At 43.7% G+C, this 22,302-nt stretch overlaps 1 long non-coding RNA gene across 1 annotated transcript in view; it reads left to right on the top strand.

Moving 5' to 3' along the window:
- Window positions 1-18,212, top strand: part of LOC137352350 (uncharacterized) — a 47,918-nt gene extending 29,706 nt beyond the window's left edge. Inside the window, exons 2-3 of the long non-coding RNA XR_010969693.1 lie at window positions 4,523-4,617; window positions 17,965-18,212. This is a non-coding gene — a long non-coding RNA (uncharacterized lncRNA). The remainder of the gene's footprint in view (window positions 1-4,522; window positions 4,618-17,964) is intronic.
- Window positions 18,213-22,302: the final 4,090 nt, after the last annotated feature.

Here is a 22,302-nt window from a genome sequence, read left to right as displayed (position 1 = left end):
AGAGGGAGGTAAAAGGGGTGGAGGAGTTGCATTACTGGTCAAAGAGGATATCACAGATGTGCTGAAGGAGGGCACTATGGAGGACTCGAGCAGTGAGGCAATATGGGCAGAACTCAGAAATAGGAAGGGTGCGGTAACAATGTTGGGGCTGTACTACAGGCCTCCCAACAGCAAGCGTGAGATAGAGGTACAAATATGTAAACAGATTATGGAAAGATGTAGGAGCAACAGGATGGTGGTGATAGATTTTAATTTTCCCAACATTGACTGGGATTCACTTAGTGTTAGAGGTCTAGATGGAGCAGAATTTGTAAGGAGCATCCAGGAGGGTTTTCTCGAGCAGTATGTAAATAGTCCAACTCGGGAAGGGGCCATACTGGACCTGGTGTTGGGGAATGAGCCCGGCCAGGTGGTTGAAGTTTCAGTAGGGGACTACTTTGGGAATAGTGATCACAATTCCGTAAGTTTTAGAATACTCATGGACAAAAACGAGAGTGGTCCTAAAGGAAGAGTGCTAAATTGGGGGAAGGCCAACTATACCAAAATTCGTCAGGAGCTGGGGAATGTAGATTGGGAGCAGCTGTTTGAAGATAAATCCACATTTGATATGTGGGAGGCTTTTAAAGAGAGGTTGATTAGCGTGCAAGAGAGACATGTTCCTGTGAAAATGAGGGATAGAAATGGCAAGATTAGGGAACCATGGATGACAGGTGAAATTGTGAGACTAGCTAAGAGGAAAAAGGAAGCATACATAAGGTCTAGGAGGCTGAAGAAAGACGAAGCTTTGAAAGAATATCGGGAATGCAGGACCAATCTAAAACGAGGAATCAAGAGGGCTAAAAGGGGTCATGAAATATCTTTAGCAAACAGGGTTAAGGAAAATCCCAAAGCCTTTTATTCATATATAAGGAGCAAGAGGGTAACTAGAGAAAGGATTGGCCCACTCAAGGACAAAGGAGGAAAGTTATGCGTGGAGTCAGAGAAAATGGGTGAGATTCTAAACGAGTACTTTGCATCGGTATTCACCGAGGAGAGGGACATGACGGATGTTGAGGTTAGGGACAGATGTTTGATTACTCTAGGTCAAGTCGGCATAAGGAGGGAGGAAGTGTTGGGTATTCTAAAAGGCATTAAGGTGGACAAGTCCCCAGGTCCAGATGGGATCTATCCCAGGTTACTGAGGGAAGCGAGAGAGGAAATAGCTGGGGCCTTAACAGATATCTTTGCAGCATCCTTAAACACGGGTGAGGTCCCGGAAGACTGGAGAATTGCTAATGTTGTCCCCTTGTTTAAGAAGGGTAGCAGGGAAAATCCAGGTAATTATAGACCGGTGAGCCTGACGTCAGTGGTAGGGAAGCTGCTGGAGAAGATACTGAGGGATAGGATCTATTCCCATTTGGAAGAAAATGGGTTTATCAGTGATAGGCAACATGGTTTTGTGCAGGGAAGGTCATGTCTTACCAACTTAATAGAATTCTTTGAGGAAGTGACAAAGTTGATTGATGAGGGAAGGGCTGTAGATGTCATATACATGGACTTCAGTAAGGCGTTTGATAAGGTTCCCCATGGTAGGCTGGTGGAGAAAGTGAAGTCGCATGGGGTCCAGGGTGTACTAGCTAGGTGGATAAAGAACTGGCTGGGCAACAGGAGACAGGGAGTAGTAGTGGAAGGGAGTTTCTCAAAATGGAGACGTGTGGTGTTCCACAGGGATCCGTGCTGGGACCACTGTTGTTTGTGATATACATAAATGATTTGGAGGAAAATATAGGTGGTCTGATCAGCAAGTTTGCAGACGACACTAAGATTGGTGGAGTGGCAGATAGTGAAGGGGACTGTCAGAGAATACAGCAGAATATAGATAGATTGGAGAGTTGGGCAGAGAAATGGCAGATGGAGTTCAATCAGGGCAAATGCGAGGTGATGCATTTTGGAAGATCCAATTCAAGAGTGAACTATACAGTAAGCGGAAAAGTCCTGGGGAAAATTGATGTACAGAGAGATTTGGGTGTTCAGGTCCATTGTTCCCTGAAGGTGGCAACGCAGGTCAATAGAGTGGTCAAGAAGGCATACGGCATGCTTTCCTTCATCGGACGGGGTATTGAGTACAAGAGTTGGCAGGTCATGTTACAGTTGTATAAGATTTTGGTTCGGCCACATTTGGAATACTGCGTGCAGTTCTGGTCGCCACATTACCAAAAGGATGTAGATGCTTTGGAGAGGGTGCAGAGGAGGTTCACCAGGATGTTGCCTGGTATGGAGGGCGCTAGCTATGAAGAGAGGTTGAGTAGATTAGGATTATTTTCATTAGAAAGACGGAGGTTGAGGGGGGACCTGATTGAGGTGTACAAAATCATGAGAGGTGTAGACAGGGTGGATAGCAAGAAGCTTTTTCCCAGAGTGGGGGATTCAATTACTAGGGGTCACGAGTTCAAAGTGAGAAGGGAAAAGTTTAGGGGGGATATGCGTGAAAAGTTCTTTACGCAGAGGGTGGTGGGTGCCTGGAACGCGTTGCCAGCGGAGGTGGTAGACGCGGGCACGATAGCGTCTTTTAAGATGTATCTAGACAGATACATGAATGCGCAGGAAGCAAAGAGATACAGACCCTTAGAAAATAGGCTACAGGTTTAGATAGAGGATCTGGATTGGCGCAGGCTTGGAGGGCCGAAGGGCCTGTTCCTGTGCTGTAATTTTCTTTGTTCTTTGTTTTGTTCTTTTCCAAGACTTATTCCACAATCCACACCAACATAGTTTAAGGAATAAGCGCAGATTAATTATTGGGAGAACTGCAACATGTAGCTCTCTTAAAGGGGTATCATAACTATTAGAAATTGAGTGGCACAGCTTTCCTATAGTGTTTGTAAATATGAAAAGTCACATCAGGATTTCCATTCCAAAGCGTCATGATATCACAACAGAACCTTTAGATCACTTGTGTGCGATGTCATTGTGATACACAAATGATTTAAATGATTCTTAGGCTCTTTCCTTCAGATTCAATTACACCCTCCCTTTTTCATCCTATTAATCATCTTCACTGGCGTATAATTGAATTTGGCACACAGCTACACTGATGCTGATTATACATGACCTGCTTGAGGCCTGGGACTGCAACATGGCAACATCTTGCGTATTCTAATGGCAAATGACACAGAGGCAGGCACCAATGTTTCCTCTAAGCTATGTGCGCGGACAGACAGCAATCATGAAATTACTGCGCAGGCCAGTCACAAGTTGCTCCCTTTGGGATATCGCATGGGAGCAGCCAAGCAAAAAAAAAAATTAAAGGTACTATGCATTGAAAAAAAAGGCTGTGCATAACAAAGAAAATTTAGAATGATCGTTGGTAGGCACATCTGGGTGGAAGCAAGAATACATGTAAAAATCTAACATAAATCATTTAGCATTGTGCTCATCAATCTGAAGCACGAACCTGATATTAATTAGGTGACACACTGGTAGTGGGGCGGGGTGGGAGGATGTTTCTGATATTGCATGGGAAACCTGGAAGTAAGTTCAGCCCATCTGTCAGTGACCTTTTAATGCAGCCACTTAATTATCATTGTACTTCTGGGTTTCCATCCAGTGGCAGCGGACATGGTGAGAACTGTATACCACAATCTCAGCTCCAGTATTTAAAGGGACATTCCAAAAGTGCAATCTGGGGGATCTTGGATTTGGAAGCAACAGAGGAAGACCCCTCAGTATGGAATCAGGACACTCAAAGACTGTGCCCTGCTTTAATGATGCCTCCTTTGATATGCTGCTCAGGACAGTGAGGAGTCAGAGAGAGGTGGTATTCCCCAGCAATGGGAGGAGGAAACCTGAAACTGACACCATGGCTGGAGGTGGAACAGGAGCTCAGCAGCAGGAGGGTCGTGTCATGCTCATAGATTTAGTGCAGGAAACATTTTAATGATTTAACCAAGTCAGGAAAGGTGAGTCCAATTGCACATTCACCGAAATCCTGCTGTGCACTTCTTCCCAACCTCTCGCTTTGCCTTCTCAAATCAACTCCATCTCACCACTTCTCCCACCCACTTATCTTGCATGTCCATCCCTCCTTCTTTTTCTTTGCACTTCCTCACATTCCCATCTATCCATTCACCACTCCCACTCACTCTCATCCTTATGCCTCTCCCTCATAGTCACCCTTACCAAATGCACCCCATCCATTGGATGAACACGTGCCATTGCACTCACTCAAATGTCTCTTCTTTACCTTGTAAAAGAAGAGAGCACAGAACAGCAGGGAGAGGCAGAGAACTGGAGGTGGCCCTCCATACATTTCCCAACGTACAAGCGCAGAGGAAGAGACACTGAAACGTGACGGAGTCTCAGCTTGCCTGGCGAGATATGTACCTCCTAACAACTTGGTGATACAATTAAATATAAGCCACCCACATGTCATACTGCACTTAGTCATGTTGATTTCAACAGTAAATGAAAGATGATCATATTCATATTGATAACTTGCAACATTCTTACCTTGCTAGGACTCATTTATGTCTTTTATCTCCTACAGTGTCTTCACAGGTTGCTGGAGATCATGGATGATAATTCTGAATCCTTCTGTGGGTGCACCATCACACGACTCATCAATACCATGCAGCAGCTCAGGTACTCATATTTCAGTGGGAGCAGCGTGACAGATAGACTCATATTTCACAAATAAGCAAGAGCAGATGGTGGAGTCAGGGACAGTAGTGGAGAGTCTACGTCAGCGGGCACAGGCCCCTCCAAGCTCTGCCCAGCTGCATACAGATGCTGCATCTGGAGACTGTCAATGAAGAGGATAATCATTGAGCAGCAGCAGAGAATGTGTGATGCACTTACAGGCCTTCCAAGCACACTGTCCACAATTGCAGAGAGATTGGAGGAGTCCACCTCAAGCACGAGTGGGTTCATGTTGCACGGCAACGCGATGATGTCTTCTTGCATGGATAGACTAGCCAACTGTATGGTAAATGAAACATGGCTAACACATGAGTCCAGGCAGGCCTTGAGCAAGGGCTTGCAGACTCTGGATGTCATATTAAATAGGAAAACAGATGCTCTAGCTTTGCAGTGCCCTAATGATCTTCAGCAAAGTGATCTCCAGCACAGTGGTAGTAGTGGAGTGCAGCTGGGCCATGAGAGGGATGATGGCAAAAGGGGACTTGGAAGTGGGGACTCTGCTCAAAACGCTTCCACTTCTCAACTATCCCATCCCCCCCAGTCTGTGCCCCATATGCTGCCTCCTGTCCTGATGGCTGAGTCTGCCCCTGCACAGGTGGAGCAGTCTTTGGCAGGATCCTAACAGGCTCCAAAACCCAGAGGACATTGAGCAAGAGAATCTCACCTGTTAGAGCAGGGATCTGAGCAGCTTGACTCTACCTCTGCTAAAGCCACAGGGGTTAGACATGTAAAAGTAGTAGAAAAAGGGAGAGTAAGGAATTGTAGTTGGGCAAGGGAATGCACATGGGTTTTTAAACATTGTTATATTCTTAGATTTCTGTTCTTTTCTTGAAGCCCATACATTTTTTTTTTTGCACTACCTTCCCATCTTGCCCATTTTTGGTTGCTGGGCAGCAAGTGGCCTTTTAAGTTGTTTAATGATGAATAAGAAGACGTGATTTGACAGCGTCCAATGGGGGGGGGGGGGTGTGAAAGGGAAGGTTGTTTGTTTGTAGGATTGCTTTGTATTCGTGGAATGGAAGGTGTGGTCAGAAAAGTGACTGCAGTATGTGGTTGTGAGTTGCTTCACTGGGATTGGGTGAAATTGGGAGTGAACCTCACAATAATTGGGGTATTTCTGGCATCTTGGGCAGCAAAGTATACAGCTGATGGTACATTGTCCTCATCACCCTCCTCCTTTTTGTCATTTTCCTCCTCGTCTTTCTCCTTCAGAAGGCACTGTGCTCTGTGCCTTGTCCCTGTTGCAAGACAAACCTCACTGCTGTGCATTGTGGTACAGACCACAGCATGCCAGGACCGTTCTGAACATTCTGGTTTGTGTGTTTTGAAGGGTGCCTCCAGATGCATCGAGGCACTTTAAAGCGCATCTACAGCATGCTGATGGGTTATTTGGTGACACATCAGGTGGTGATATATCATTGATTGTAATGTTCTTAGGTGTCATTCCTTGGCTTTCTGAGAGGTGTGATCAGCCACATTTTAGGTAGGTATCCCATGTCTCTTGAGCAACCAGCTGGTAACTCAGCTTCCAGGTGTGAAGAAGTCAGGGACCTGATGCAGGACAAAAGCATCATGGCAGATGCCCTGAAATCTTGCGCATCCCTGCATAAAGATCATTCTGTGGTTGCACACCAGCTTCATATTGATGGAATGGAAGCCCTTGCTCTGGGGGTGCCTGGATTGCCTTGTTTGCAGCTGATGACACCCTGCAACTGTGGAAAGCCGACAGAAAACACAAACACTAGAGCCCATTCATTCTGACTGGCATCATCACAGGCAAAGGTGACATCATTGCTTGCCCTGGTCTTCAGCATTTGTGTGTCACTGACTGGAAAATACTACAAATGTCTCCAGCAAAGCTCAGGAAGGATCAAGGGGCAAAAAACGTTGAAGGTGGTAGTGACTTTAACAGCCACTGGTAAAGCATGGCCACCAGGTCCAGCTGGCATCAGGTCTTCGTCCAAGAGGCTGCAGATGTATGCTACCGTGTGACATGAAACCCTGAGCCTCTTGAGAAAGTTGTGTTCTGACACATTGATGAATATCCTTTACCTGCAGACCCTGTTTTGTGGTTATGGCCTCCTGTGAGCTGCCCCTCTTTGCTGCTTCCTTCTCTGCTGTGTGGCTATGGGACTGTGACCAGCAGGCTGCTACTGTGCTGGTGCCATTGTTGGTCATCTTGCTCCTCATCTGAGGTCCAATATAATGCAGCATAAGCAGCACCCATACTGATGTAATAGAATAAACCTTCAAAGTGTTGAAGAAACTTCCAAAGTGTAGAAAGTAGTCTCTCAGCCAAGATACTGTGAACAAACCCTTTCCCACAAGCAGGTAAGAAAGCAGCTGTGAGTACTGAGCATGCAGTGCCAACTTTCCCTGAGATTAATTCAGCCCCCTTCAATTTCCACTGTGTTCTGACGTTCCTTTCACTGGCGAGTTTCAGAAAGTCCAGGAAACCGTGGCTCCAATGTTAAACTTAAAAATCAGTGTCAATATCACTCTAGTTAAGTGATTAACATATGTTAATTGTCATCCAGCCTCTCCTGAGGGGTTGCTCATCTGCAGCCTAATGTGCTGGAGTGAAACCTGAAAGTTGGCAGGTTGGAGCTGGCTTCCCAACCTGCTGTCAATTTAACCAGTTTTAGCTGCCCCTCCCACCACCCACCCCCACCCACGCGCTCCTCTATGTTAAAATTCTACCCATTAACTATGTTTCACTCTCTACAGATGTTGCCTGACCTGCTGTGCATTTCCAGTATTTTCTCTTTTTATTTAATGTTATGTTCTTTTTGATGTATACACCTTATCCTTGTCTTTTTCTCTCTATTACGCTCTCCCCTCCCTTCATACATACTTGGTGGAGAAGGTGAGTTATCAATATGACTATGTGTTACTGACAGTACTGCAACAGATCCGTCAACTGTGCAAGAGTGTCCTCAGAGTGATTGATTTTCAGGTTTCCACCCAATTCTATGGGGACCTGCCAATTATCCACTTAGTACTTCTCCCTGAAGGCAAATCTAAAACTTGACGTTGCTCTGTGGAGAATCATTTATATCTGCTAATCTGGAACGCTAAACCAATGCATTACCCTGACACGCATTTAAATAAACATTCTAAGTTGCTGTATTTGTCAATGCTTTTGAAACATTAATGGAATATGAAGACTGACCTTTGCAAAAGAAAGAAAGACTTGCATTTATATAATGCCTTTCACAACCTCAGGACTCACAAGGCACTTTCCAGCCAAAGAAGCAACATCACCTTGATTTTAAAATTTGCATACTTGTTTTCAAATCCCTCTATGTCCTCATCTCTCCCTATCTCCTCCAGCCATATGACCCTCCAATATCTCTGTGCTCCTCTAATTTTGGCCTCTTGAGCATCCCCGATTTTAATTACTCTACTATTGGTGGCCATGCCTTCAGCTACCTAAGCCCTAAGCTCTGGAATTCCATCCCGAAACCTCCCAGAGAAAGAAGAAACCTCTCTTTCTTCTTTTAAGATGTTCCTTAAAATCTAACTCTTTGACCAAGCCTTATGTGGTTTAGTGTCTAATTTTGCTTTATAATGTTCCTGTGAAGCACCTTGGGACATTTTATTATATTATATTGCATTATATATAAATTCAAGTTGTTGTTAGTGTAATAGTTATCAAAAGAGCAGGTCAAAGACTGGAAATGTTGTGGCGAGTAACCCACCTCCTGACTCCCCAGTGCCTGTCCACCATCTACAAGGCACAAGTCAGGAGTGTGATGGAATACTCTTCATTTGCCTGGATGGACGCAGCTCCAATAACACTCAGGAAGCTTGACACCATCCAGGACAAAGCCTTTTGATCGGCACCCCATCCGCCACATTAAACATTCACTCCCTCCACAACAGATGTACAGTGGCAGTAGTATGTAACATCTACAATATGCACTTGCTGTAACTCACCACGCCTCCTTTGACAGTACCTTCCAAACCTGTAACCTCTTCCACCTAGAAGGACAAGGGCAGCAAACGTGTGGGAACACCACCACCTGCATTTCCCCTCCAAGCCACACACCATCCTGACTTGGAAATATATCACTGTTCCTTCACTGTTGCTGGATCAAAATCCTGGAACTCCCTCCCTAAATAGCACTGAGGGTGTACCTGCACCAGATAAACTGCAGCAGTTCAAGAAGGTGGCTCACATCACCCTCTCAAGGGCAGTTAGGGATGGGTAACAAATACTGGCCTAGCCAGCGATGCCCACATCTCATGAAACAAATAAAAAAAACCACAAAGCATATTGGGTCGGAATTGGCTGGAGTGGGGGTTGCCTGGTTAATTAGGCTTTTTCCTGCATCCTTCAAATTTAAATTTTCTGGCCTATAAATTGCTGGAAGTGCAAGCTGGTAATGGCACAATAAGGGCAACAGGGCATCTGGGACCTAGGCAAACAAAGGGACCAACAGTATTTCTCCTTAACCAATGAGATTAGAGGATTGAAAAATAAACAGAGACTGAGGAAGAAGGTGAATTAGAATGGATGACGTCAATGTCAAATCAGGTACAGAAAGAGAAATAAAGATAGGGAAAGAAAGATTGGATTAAGAGAGAGAAAAAAAGACAGAAAGGAAAAGAAAGAAAAAAATTAAATTTTAAAGTTGATATTTTTAGAATTGCCAACAACATTTCACTACCTGAAAGAATAAAACTCTGCACCTTTAGTTGTTCACTGTCTGGACCAGAGAGGATGATTGACAGTCATTAACAATGATCATGTTGTTAAAATGATATTTAAGTTATTAATTATTGGATTATCTTTCTGTGTCAAGTTTAGTGGGCAATTAACATACAAATGCAGCAACCTCATGGAACTCACAGGGAGGTTAAGCATGAGATGCTGTGTTTTGCAAAACCAAGAGTAGAACGGTGTAAAGTCATCCAGCAACTTGTGGTAATTTGCAATTCATGGGATATCTCTTCCTCACCACAAGTTGCTGGATGATTTGAGCATTAATAATGGCTTTAAAAAAATACACTTAAAAATATTTGTGTTGTCATGTAGCATTTTGGAACAGTTATGCACAGTACCATGCAATGATGGGATTTGGATCCTTGGGCTTGCTTCTGCAATCCACTTAGTTGCTAGTCTTACCTATACTGACATAGGGAGCACCGAATCGGATAGATTTCCTTAGTGCATAACTAAATCATAAACATTTAATTAAAAAAGGACTTAAAATGTCATTAGACATAGCACAGAGATGTTTCCTCATAAGAGACATGAAACATTAGTGAAAGAGTCATTTCTGACCTGCCTTTAAAATTAAGTTCAATGTGACCTTAATAGAGGATGCCTGCCTGTACCCTATTTTGGTTACTAGTGTGCGTCATGTGGAAATATTCAAGTATGAGTGAATGTAGCACTATCTTTGCAAATATATTTGCCATACTTTTAATTTTACTGACACAAGACTAACTATTTTGACTAATCCCCTATAATTTAGTGAAAGACTAGTATAGAGGTGTAATCTGTGCAGTCAATTTTATAGTAGGCATCTTTCTAAAAAAATAAATGTGCAAATTTGCATATGTGAATTATTTTGCATAAGTTTCCCGGAGGTTATCAATAATTTTGTTTGATTTTTTAATATATTTCATTTTTTTCTGAGAGTTTTCTTTTAAAGTTTGCAGTTTTTCACCTCAACAATTAACAGGTTCCACTGCCACTCTGACCTCTCTCTCCTCGGTCTCCTATACTGTTCTAATGAAACTCAACAGAAACTCAAGGAATAACACCTCATCTTTTGATTAGGCACTTCCAGACTCAACAAGGGAGAAATTCATTCACATTCACATAGCCCGACTTCTAGCATTGATATTATTGGAGAACACCACACAGGCCATGTAGATAGCAGCCCATGGTGCAGCCTGCCTCATTGATTCAACATCAGCAGCAGCAATTTGTGAACAAATTTCTCCCAAAACATTTAGTTCAACAATTTTAGGTCGTAAACACTGCTCCAATACTTTTGTTGGACAGCAGCTGCTGGTAATGATTTTGCTATTTCCATTTGCCCATCCCCTGGAGCCATCTGTTGTTTCTTTACTTATCTCATTACCATCTTCTTTTGCCTTGCACCATCATCCCTTTTGTCATTTAATCACTCTAGCCTTCCACATTATCATAGACTTTCCCTTTTTTTCTTTCCTCCCTTCCCCCTTTCTTTGCCTCTGTAATTGCTCAAAACATGTTACGTCTCTAACTTTTTCCAGCTTTGATGAAAGGTCAATGATCTGAACCATTAATTCTGCACTGGACCTTACATAGGTGGCAGGGGTCCCGCCGCTGGGGCTGGAAGTGGGGACAATCCTGCTTCGGCAGGCAGCGGGACCGGGGCTGCATTTTGCCAGTGGTTGAGAACACGCTGTTGGCCGTGTGCTCTCAAAGTCAGGTATATGGGCTCTGGGGGTGCCAGGGCCAATCAGGCAGGCTCTGGAAAAGTGGGGTTGCTGAGGGCATGCGGTGCCTTTTTCACAGGGCATCTCCATGGGTCAAAGAGTGCCCACAAAGGAGCCCCCCACTCTGGAGCCCATTGGTAGATCACCAGGATTTACCTAACAGTTACCCTATGCGGTTATGGGCCTTTTGGCAGCTGGTAAAAATGCCAGCAGAGACAAGAAAAGGCCCTTAATTGGACACTTGAATGGCTCAATTGGGCTCCGGGCAGGCAGGCCATCTGCCGCCTTTCCCACAGCTGGCAAAGTGATGGGTGGCAGGAAGATGGCGTGCATGCCACCTAACACCATCCCATGCCATTTTGCCAATCATTCTGTCTCCTAGCCTGTCGCCAAAGGGCTGGTAAAATTTAGCCCAGAATGTTTCTCTCTTCACAGATGCTGCTAGACTTGCTGAGTATTTCCAGCATTTTCTGTTTTTATAACAGATTTGACTTCTATTGTGTGATGAAATAATCTGTTTCAGGTAGAAAAACAAATTGTATGTTTAAAATTTTTTTTTAATGTTCTAGGGGTTCTCTTTTTGGTTTCCTGTGATTTTTTTTTCACATTTTACATTTACTATTTTATGGGGTTGATCAGTCTTTTTCATAATTAAGGATTTTTTTCTTTTATTTAACTTTGTGCAGTTTTCAAGGTGTCAAGCTTTTAAGAAAAAAGAGGAGATAATTTGTTGAATATGAAGTGAGAAAGCAGTTATTTTGGATTTACAGAGCAATACTATCTCCTGGTGGCAAAAAGAAGGAATACAACATGAAATTTCAACCATACATGAAAAAAGCAGCGCAGGTTTTATTTTTACAAGATGAAACTGTTGATGAAATAATTGAAAAGTAAAATTACTCTATTAAAATGAGTTTATTCAGGAATTGACCATTTAATCTTCTGCATATATATACATATGATGGCTGTACCTATATATTATTGTACTTTAAGAGAAGAATGATATTAGGAGAACTGGACCATTCTCACAGATTCGGTGGGCCCTCCTGCAGCATACTGTTAAATTACATCAATAGTTCTAGCAGTAATAGGAAAGTAGGGTCAATATAGTAAGATTTCCTCTTGGCAATTTATTTTTAAATTCAATTTTCAAGAATTTACATGTCCAACATATTTTCACTGTGGGGAGCATTGGGTGCACCATAAGTAGGTGGGTGCCAGATATTTTCGGACTGGCAGTGAGATGTACTGAACCATGTTTTATATGGAGTGAGGGGTGATGGGGAGAATTACTTTGCTATGGGTCCACAGGGATTGCTGGGAGCCTGTGCCCAATAAGCTGAACTCACCTCAAAATGTCACAATTCTTTGACTGTTAGCAGGGCCAAGAGATGTACAGGCTGGCATAAAGTCCTCATTGAAGAACTGGCTATTAGAGGCCACAGAAAGGTGAGGACAAAGCATGGGTGGTCCTACATTAAGAAGCAAGGGGGCAAAGCCTCTCATTCCCAATAGATCCACAAGTACAGATTCATAAAACATTCAAAGTAGTGACATTGGTTAACAAAGAACTGGGGTTCACTTCTAGAGACATAGAATTCAAAAGCAGAGAAGTTATGTTATTGTTGTTGTCAGGCCCTCGAAACAAGGATGATGTCTGCCAGGCATTCATGATTTGTGTGTCCTCAAGTGATTCAACAGGTCAATCCTGGAGCTGCAGATCTTTGGGCAGAGAGGATAGTAGTTGCCTTGAGGAAAGGGGGGGGGGCGGTGTGGGTGGGGTCTCAAGCCAGGGTTCTGCTCTCTCTCCTTCCACTTTTGTCGCTTCTCCACAGCAGAGTGTATGCTGTCAGTTTCTGATTGTGTTGCAGCTGTACAGTTTCTGGCAAGGTCCTCCCATGCACAGATGGCAAGTTGTCCCCTTTTCAATGAGGCCTTCAGAGTGTCCTTAAAATGTTTTCTTTGTCCTTCTTGAGATCGGATGCCATCCTTAAATTGTGAGAAGAGGATCTACTTCGGAAGCTGAATATTTGGCAAATGGATGCAGTGTCCAGACTAGCGGAGCTGATGTCGCATAATCATGGTTGTTAAACTTATATAGAGTGTTGGTTATACTACACTTGGAGTATTGTGCACAGTTCTGGCCTCCATAACATAAAATGTAGTAAAATATAGAGGCACTGGCGAAAGTGCTAAGAAGATTTACAAGGATGATTTCCGAATTGAAAGGGTATGTCTGTTAGGAAAGTTTGAACAAGCTGGGGATCATTTCTCTAGAAAAGAGAAGGCTGAGAGATGACCTGATAAAGGTATCTAAAATTATGTGGGGGCTTTGTTAGGTTAGATACAGATAAGATGTTTCCACTTGTAAGTGAGTTGAAAACTAGGGGCCATAAATGTAAGATAGAATCACAGAATCATAGAATGACTACAGCACAGAAGGAGGCCATTCGTCCTGTCATAGCCATGCCAGCTTCCTGCAATAACAACCCAGCTAGTCCCACTCCCCTGTCCTTTTTCCATAGTTTTACAAATCTTTTTTCTTCAGATAATTATCCAATTCCCTTTTGAAAGCCATGATTCAAACTGCCTCCACTACATTTCAGATCCTAACCACATGCTACGCAAAAAAGGTTTTCTTCATGTCGCCTTTGGTTCTTTTGCCATTCACCTTAAATCAGTGTCCCCTGGTTCTCAACCTTTCTGCTAATGGGAACAGTTACTCCCTATCTACTCTGTCCAGACCCCTCATGATTTTGAACACCTCTACCAAATCTAAGTCTCTAATAAATTAATTAATAAATCTAATAAAGAATTCAGAAAAAACATCTTTACGCCACATGGCATAGTTGAGGTGAGTAGCATAGATGCATTTAAAGGGAAGCTAGATAAGTACATGAAGGAGAAAGGAATAGAAGGATATATTGTTACTGTGAGATGAAGTAGGGAGAAGGCTCAAATGGAACAGAATCATTAGCCGAGACCATTTGGGTGGAATGGCCTGTTTCTGTACTGTAAAGTCCTATGAATTATTCATGCCAAACAAATGACCGGAGTGTCACTAAAGTGTTCTCATTTCATTATATGGAGCTTTCCTAATTTAAGTAACTTCTGAGGTCTTAATGAGCCTTGTGCAAACTTTGTGTGCAATATCTAAGAATGCCAAGCCAAGTTGGCCTTAGGCTTCCATGTCCAATAATATGGAGAGAAACACCCATTCCAACATACATCAGAGCACTGGGTATTGTAAATTGTCTTGTTGCTTTCACAGTCTTTATTACTTCCCTTAAGAATGTAGAGAATGGTTCTAAATAGGGATATGATCCATTGGGATAGACCTTGACCGTGCGATGATGGCAAGCTGGCACCCCCGTTTCATATCCCTTTTGATTTTTGTTTCATCAAGAGTGATGAAAAGTAGGCTGCCAACTTGTTATCACCTGTTTTACATTATTGCACAAAGCCAAGATCTACCCCACAGGGTATAGCTATCATCCAATCAGCAGTCATCTGATGGGAAGGTGTTTTGGTCACGTGGTGCGGGGTGTGTGTGGTTCCTATTGTTCAACTTCCACTTGACGATCAATTATTTATTGAGTAATATGCCTTATCCCGAAAATGTCGCAATCGCATCCACTCATGCATTCACTCGTACACACACACAAGAAGAGACAGATAGAGAGGAGAAAGGGTAAGTGGTTTTCAGGTGAGGTAGAGTTTAGGGGTTCACAGTAAACCTGTTAAATTCTCTAGGCAGTCAGGTTCTCATTGGTTGCAGGCCTGATAGATCTCTCTCTTGGTTGAAAGTTCTTTTTGAAGACAGAGGATCACTTCCAAATTCACTGTTGCATAAGGCGAAACAGCAGGGTGCCTCTCTTCTGAATTGCTGGATTTTTCTCCCAATCTATAAGTGGACAATCTATTTGGTGATGCTTCTTTTCTGGCTGTCTCTCTCTCTCTGTTTGAGGGCTATCTTTTTAAGGTAAAAAGTTTGTCACATCATCTTCAGATAGGAAACGCTTTGCTCTCTCCCCCATAGTGATCACACAATGGCCCAGGATGAGAATAACTGATTATGATGTTTTCACTTCATACCTTCTTTGTTTCAGTAGAACCAATTCAATTCAGGAATGTTTCAGGATGGGTACAATTGACACCTCTTAGCTTTGAAGGTATTATTTGTGCTAAACAGACAGTGTAGCAATATTTAAATACACATGAGGCCATCTTTTGCAGCACTGTCCATTTTCTTGAAAAGGCAGTCAATTTTTATAACTCTTCAGTTTTAGTCCCTAATTTTTCATCATTGCACTTGTCATAAATGCGACAGAAGGTCTTACATTTTAGAGCCTCTATGGGGCTCATACAGTCCATGTATAATCTTCACCTGTTCCCCCAAAATGTTGTTGCATGTGGTAGTGCTAAGGATCTTTCTCCAACTCATGTGCATTCTTCCTCACTTACGTGGCAAAATGGGACTCAATCCCAGAACACAGGTTCTGTGTTGGGCTTTTTGTTATGGAGTTCAACATTGTCATAGATTGGTGTGGTATCTGTGGAGATTTATCAAGGAATGATGATATAGTGCAGGGGGAGGAGAGAGAATGGGAGACAAAAGAGGTTGGTTCACGTCTGAATTTAGCAACTTATTGTCCAGTTTGAAGGTATTAGCATTACTGTATGTTGTCATAGAGTCATAGAGTTATACAGCACAGAAACAGGCCCTTCAGCCCATCGTGTCCATGCCGGCCATTAAGCCTATCTATTCTAATCCCATTTTCCAGCACTTGGCCTGTAGCCTTGTATGCTATGGCATTTCAAGTGCTCATCTAAATACTTCTTAAATGTTGTGAGGGTTCCTGTCTCTACCACCCCTTCAGGCAGTGTGTTCCAGATTCCAACCACACTCTGGGTGAAAAAATGTTTCTTCAAATCCCCTCTAAACTTCCTACCTTTTACCTTAAATCTATGCCCCCTTGGTTATTGACACCTCCGTTAAGGGAAAAAGTTTCTTTCTATCTACCCTATCAATGCCCCTCATAATTTTCTATACCTCAATCAGGTCCCCTCTCAGCCTCCTCTGCTCTAAGGCAAACAACCCTAGCCTATCCAGTCTCTCTTCATAGCTGAAATGGTCCAGCCCAGGCAACATCCTGGTGAATCTCCTCTGTACCCTCTCCAGTGCAATCACATCCCTCCTATAGTGTGGTGACCAGAACTGTACACAGTACTCCAGCTGTGGCCTAGCTAGCATTTTCTATAGCTCCATCATAACCTCCCTTCTCTTATATTCTATGCCTCGGCTAATAAAGGCAAGCATCCCATTTGCCTTCCACACCACCTTAACTACCTGTGCTGTTGCCTTCAATGGACAAGTACGCCAAGGTCTCTCTGACCCTTTTCTACTTCCTAGGGTCCCTATCACCCATTGTATGTTCCCTTGCCTTGTTAGTCCTCCCAAAATGCATCACTTCACACTGCTCAGGATTAAATTCCATTTGCCACAGCTCTTCCCATCTTACCCGCCCATCCATATCGTCCTATAATCTAAGACTTTCCTCCTCACTATTTACGACACCACCAATTTTTGTGTCATCTGTGAACTTACTGATCATACCTCCTATATTCATGTCTAAATCATTAATGTACACTACAAACAGCAAGGGTCCCAGCACCGATCCCTATGGTACACCCCTGGGCACAGGCTTCCACTCACCAAAACAACCCTCGACCATCACCCTCTGCCTCCTGCCACAAAGCCAATTTTGGATCCAATTTGCCAAATTGCCCTGGATCCCATGGGCTCTTACTTTCTTGACCAATCTCCCATGCGGAACCTTATCAAAAGCCTTACTGAAGTGGAACTTGTTAGCTGGATATTGCAAAGATCCTTGTGGACCTAGTCTTATTAAAGCTTCCTCTGGATTTTCCTACTTGCAATAATTTGAAGAAAAGCCCAATGGACGCAGGGAGATCTATAGCCTTCCTCCAGTTAATATGATTACTGTGGCTTTCAGGTCTTTTCTGGGAGTAGGTTGTGCAGTCGAAAATCCTATATTTTACAGAGAAGCCAGAAACCAGGCCGCAATCCTCCAGAGTCGAGCTGCTGAGTGGTGGTGATGTTTGAAGTTTGGGAGGTTTGTTTGACTCTCATTTTTCAATTGTTAGCCTGTAGCATTTGAGGAGTATTAGTATTTGCCTGCTAACCTAAATAAATCTGGAGATATGATTGTTGAGGTTTCAGGATTACAAAGCTAACTCTTTGACAGGCAGCATCTAGAATTGATAGAGAAGCCAGAAAAACACATTCATCTTATTGTTCTTGCTTTTCCAATTGGTGACAAGAGGAGACTATTCCAACTGTATCATTTAGCATATATGTGGCTGGGGGAGGGTATTTGATTTGTATAGAGTAGTGAGTTTTAAGATTGCTCTTATATCCAGGTACCTGAATCCAGTGAGTCATGCTAGGCCCCCACCTGCCAAGAATGAGGCACATTAATTTTGTCATAAACATTGATTTTAAACTGTTACTGGAGTTGTTAAACAGATCTGCCGTGGCTGGAAAAGACATTTGCATATTAACAGATGGTGCTTGGAAGGACAAAGCACCATTCCCTGACAAATTCAACCCACAATGGACCTTGATCACCAGGTATTGTGTGTAAGAGGACCATTCCAAAGACTGTTAAGGTGATACAATCCAATACGTGGTCAGAGCAGGTAGTCACATGACTAACCTGCTTGGCAACCTGGGTTTTTCTGAATTGTACAAACAGTTTGAACTGGGAATGTCTGTTTGCTCCTGGACTGAGAAGATCTCTAATGTCTGCTCCCATCTCTTTCGCACAGAACTGCAAATCCACTGAAGACACATGAACCTCAAGAGAGAAAAGTCTCCTACAGTGACAAGGTTTAAGCAGAATACTGTGCCCCAACAAAAAGCAAGATCTACCCACAATCAAGGACTCTACAGTGAGCTCGAAGAAACATAACAAAAACTCCAAATATTCCTCAAACTTTTCCACTTTATTTTTCTTCTGCTCTTTTCTGTCTCTATCTGCATGTGTGTATCGCATATGCATGCTAACGTGGACACGTCGTGTATCCGTAGGTGCTAACCGAATTAGAGTTTAAGTTTAAATTTAATAAATTTCAACTTTTCTTCTTTAAAACGAAGAAAACCTGTTTGTGCTGGTTTCTTTGCCTTATAATTGGAAAGTGGTGATCAAGGATTCACCAAGGGGGAGCTAAAAACATTGTGTTGAAAAATAAAACCTTGTTACAATAAGACCAGATGAAGGCTGAGAGGGGCCTCCAGACACCTTTCTCACCTGGTTGCAGCACGTCCCTGACTCTGTGAAGGGATTGAACCCCTATATATGCATGGAGAGATCCCCTGAGAAGAAGCTATCCTCCATTTCAGTGTAGTTAAGTTTATGTCTTGAGTGTTGGCTGAAATCCCTGATGCGTTGTTGCTGGAGGGGAGGCTGAGGTGTAACGAGGAGGTTGTTCAGATATATTTATGTGTTGTCAGCATCTATAATAATACATGAGTTAAGTTCCTCCTGCCAATAGTCTTGTAGACATCTATACTTGCTCCAGTCCCAGCTTCCACTATTGATTTCTACGGGGCTTTTTTTGTGAAACACAATCCACTCCAAACATGGTTCTGTGTACCAGAAGGAGTGTGGCTACAGTGAGGAGCTTCCCAGCTTGGAAGGTTCCTCAACCCCCATCTGAGATTCATCATACAACTGGTACAACAAGTGAAAGCTGGCTTCTTAGATGGTAAAAAGCCAACTTGAGTTCCAAGCCAAGTTCTGGACCTAGATACCGAAAAACATGAGCCAGCATTGTTAAGAAATTAATACTTGGCTGATGGGTTCTAGGGATACCAAGGCATTTTGGAGAAGCAAGTCTCCAACCACAGAAGCTGCACCATCCCCTCACCTCTTGCACACCGCAGCACCACCTTCCACCCCTGCTACTCCCTTGCTATGGAAGGTACCTAAATGTGACCATCATGGTGTGAGCACCTTCTTGGAATGCTTAAATTTGGACCCCCATCCCAACCCTTTGTACTCTGATAGGGTGAGGGACAGATGTTGCTGGTGGGCCAGTCCTGGCACTTACTCCAGGAACAAAGGCTAGCGATGGACAATCAGGTCATAATTCCTTTCTTATCCAATGCAAGCAAACTTTCCGGAGGGGGATCTAGACAGGAAATTGGAACCTTGCTGATTTTGCACCCCCCTCCTCCCCCGCACCCCCCCTTCGCTAATCTCAGAGCTGAGCGCCTGTCCCATCACCCTTGAAAGGTTACCAAAAAAGCCATGCATTAAACCTTCTTGATCTATATGGCTCAAGACCATACTGAGTAGTACATTTATCGATTGAGTTATCAGGAGAACATGCAAACACATCCAAGTCTTTTCTCTCCTGTCAGTATTCCAAAAGCAAAGTCTCATCAATTATTAGCAGATGATTGAATCCATCATGATTCCTTTTCATCCTTACAGTACACTGTCTGGTTTAACTTACTTGGCTTTTTTTCCATAATTAGCTGCTCATTATGTTTTATAAATATCAACAATAAAATAAATACAAAACTCAATTTTTAACCCATCAACCCAACAGATCTCTTTGCCAGTCAGTTAGGCATGAGCAAACTATTCAAGCCACAGTTTGCAGTAAGTCCAATCATCTCCAGGAATGTCTATCATCCAGAGACTGTTTATATTAATTGATTTCCTGTACTGCATAGTGCCTGCAGGCACTTTCAAAAATCTACCATGGCCTTCCTCTGCCTTGTAAAGCTTCTAGCTGATTCAAGACTCAGCTGCATACTCTTCAGCTTTCAGAGTATTCTGGGTTTAACTGACTGGTAGCTTTACTCCAGTTCTTCACTCTAGTGGCTAGGGCTCCTGTTTACTTAAAATTCCTTTTGGGAAGACCAAGATCCAGCCACGAAGAGCATGCATACCCTGCAGAACCATGGGACTACTTCTGAACTGGTGATAACCTCTTCATTCACAGGTAGGGGAATCATCTTTCTTCATTTAGTTTTTGGATGTGAGTTATGCTGGCAAGACCATTGTTATTGTCCATTCCTACCTGCCCTGAGAAGGTGGGTGTGGGCCTTTTCCTTGAACCACTGCAGTCCATGTGGTGATGGTGCTCCAACAACAATGTTAAGTCGAGAATTCTAGGATTCTGGCCCAGTGATGATGTAGGAATTGCAATATATGCTTAAATCAGGGTGCTGTGTGACTTGGAGGGGAACTTAGAGGTGACATTTATGTTCTTGTCTTTTTCAGTGGCAGACTTCACAGGAGAGGGAAGTTCTGTCAAGGTACCATTGGAGAATTGCAAAAGAACATCCTGGAGCCCCAGTGCACCAGTGGTGGAGGGTGTAAATATTGAGCACTGATCAAATGAATTGCTCTGTCCTAGATGGTGTTGACCTTCTTTGATATTGCTGTGGATTCACCACACTCCTGCCTTGGCCTTGTAGATGATAGACAGGCTTTGAGAGCCAAGGAGATGAATTGGAACAGACAGCCTCTGCCCTGCTCTTGTAGGTACAGTGTACCGTTACTTGGTTAAAGGTAGGAAGAAAGAAGCTATATGCTTATGTGGTGTTTGACGCTATTTTGCTGGGACACACTGCTGGACCTGTGAAGGGAAAATGCCAGCCATCTGCAATAGTAAGGTAATGCTTTAGAGTTTTACTCAGATACTTTGCTTGTATTCAATGTGAACAATCACTTATGTAAGTGAGCCCTCACATCCTCCCAATACCTCAGTATCTGTAGCATCCCAAGGGTGGGATCACCATAGATCACTGAAGGCAGCAGCACAGGTAGACAAGGTGTTTAGGAAGGCATTTGGGATACTTGTCTTTATTAGCCGAGGCATAGAATATAAGAGCAGTGAGGTTATGATGGAGCTGTATAACATGCTAGTTAGGCCACAGCTGGAGTGCTGTGTACAGTTCAGTCACTGCACTAATGGAAGGATGTGATTGCACTGGAGAGGGTGCAGAGGAGATTCACCAGGATGTTGCCTGGGCTGGAGCATTTCAGCTATGAAGAGAGACTGGTTAGGCTCGGGTTGTTTTCCTTCGAGCAGAGAAGGCTGAGGCGGGACCTGATTGAGGTATACAAAATTATGAGGGACATTGATAGGATAGATAGGAAGAAACTTTTTCCCTTAGCAGAGGGATCAATAACCAGGGGGCATAGATTTAAGGTAAGGGGCAGGAGGCTTACAGGGGATTTGAGGGAAATAAATTTCACCCACAGGGTGGTTGGAATCTGGAACGCACTGCCTGAAGGGGTGGTAGAGGCAGGAACCCTCACAACATTTAAGAAGTATTTAGATGAGCACTTGAAATGCCATAGCATACAAGCCTACAGGCCAAGTGCTGGAAAATGGGTTTAGAATAGATAGGTGCTTGATGGCCAGCACAGACATGATGGGCCGAATGTCCTGTTTCTGTGCTGTATAACTCTATGACTCTATGAGATGCCCCATCAGGATATTCAGCTTACTGGATATATTGGGCTGCATTTTCCCCGGTGTTCGGACCTCAACATTGGGACCATATGTGGATCCCAATCTCTATGGTGTCCGAGTCCCGCCCACCTGCCGATTTTCCCAGAGGCGGCCAAATAACAGGCCATGTCCAATAGGGGATGGCAGGCAGGCTGCCTGGGTGAGAGGGCCAATTGGAGAGCCTGTCGCTGTGGGTAGCTGGGAGCCCTATCAAGAGATGTGGGCCCTGTCGATGCAAGTAGGGATGAGAGGTTGCCTTCAAATGGAGCCACCTTCCCAAGATTTCTAAAACCTTTAACAATAAGTGACGCCACAGCTGCCAGGCTATCAGTATGGAGGGGAATCCCTCCACAGGATGGCTGGTGGCCAGGCCTGTGGCTCTCTGATCCCTGCGGTACCAGGGTGGGGGCATTGAATTGGGGCCTTGCTGGCCCCCCAGCCTGCTGCGGGAGGCTGCCTCCAGGCAACAGCCAGGCTTTGCAATCAGTGGGGGGCCTGTGCACCCTGTTGCCATTCACCTCAGTTGCAAGCCCAGGCTCCTGCGCCCAGTGTCACCTGGGCCTTCCAGACAGTCCCAGTGATGCTCACACACACTATATTCCTTCCCAAACAGCCCTATGGGTGGGCCAG

Source organism: Heterodontus francisci, chromosome 1 (assembly GCF_036365525.1).
Source record: "Heterodontus francisci isolate sHetFra1 chromosome 1, sHetFra1.hap1, whole genome shotgun sequence".
NCBI lineage: Eukaryota > Metazoa > Chordata > Chondrichthyes > Heterodontiformes > Heterodontidae > Heterodontus > Heterodontus francisci.
This window is presented reverse-complemented; position numbering and strand designations above follow the sequence as displayed.